This window comes from Carlito syrichta, unplaced genomic scaffold (genome assembly GCF_000164805.1).
Source record: "Carlito syrichta isolate Samal-C Ts95f unplaced genomic scaffold, Tarsius_syrichta-2.0.1 Scaffold115649, whole genome shotgun sequence".
Classification (NCBI taxonomy): Eukaryota; Metazoa; Chordata; class Mammalia; order Primates; family Tarsiidae; genus Carlito; species Carlito syrichta.
Window position 1 is genome coordinate 157,357 of NW_007059745.1, and position 1,044 is coordinate 158,400.

Here is a 1,044-nt window from a genome sequence, read left to right on the forward strand (position 1 = left end):
TGTGTGTGTGTGTGTGTGTGTGTGTGTGTGTGTGTGTGTGTGTGTGTGTGTGTTGACACATCTTACAAAGACAAAAAATGGGACAGAAATGAATGGTAGCCACAAAATTCTGAAACCTAAAAACTGGTAATGATTATTCTAGCAAACTAGGAAGGGGAGATAAAGGGTTTGTTGGAAGTCCATTTAGGACACCTCCACCAGAAGGATTTTAAAGTCTGGCAACACCAAGTTTACAGTATGTGGTGTGAAAATAGTTTGTGTTGGTGGTAGGAGTGTCACCTGATAGAACACTCTGGAGAGTAAGTTTGTTATTACACAGTAAAGTCGAACCTTCATGTTTACCCCGGAGAAACACATATGTAAGTGTACCAGGGGCATAAAAAATATGTCAGCATCATAAGAGCAAAAAAATAACTGTTCAAATACCTATTGACAGGAGAAGGGGTAAAGTTATTTGTGGTAGAGTCACCCAATGGAATACTGTGCAACACTAGAAGAGTATGTATGAACATAATTAAATCCTCAAAACGCAGTGACGTATGAAAAAAGCAAGCCAACGAGTATGCCATAACTGGTCGATCGGGTGGATGCAGCGGCTCATGCCTGTAATCCCAGCACTTTGGAAGGCTGAGGCAGGAAGATCACTTGAGCCCAGAAGTTTGACACTAGCCTGGGCAAAATAGTGAGACCCTGTCTCTACCAAAAATTCAAAAATTGGCTGGGCATAGTGGTGTGCAACTGTAATCCCAGCTACTCAGGAGGCTGAGGTGGGAGGATCACTGGAGCCCCGGAGTTCGAGGTCAGCATGGGCAACATACCTAGACCTCGTCTCTATTTTAAAGTGTTGACACAACTCAAAAAATATGCGTATCTGAGACAATCGGACAGTGAAAGCCTATGTAGTGGATATTTGATGATATTAAGATGTTAACTTTTTGAGGTGAGATCATGTGTATATATGTATGCATATATTTAATATGGATATATATCTATATCAATAGATGTTGAAATATTTCAGGTTTAACTAGAAGACTTAAAAGTGCA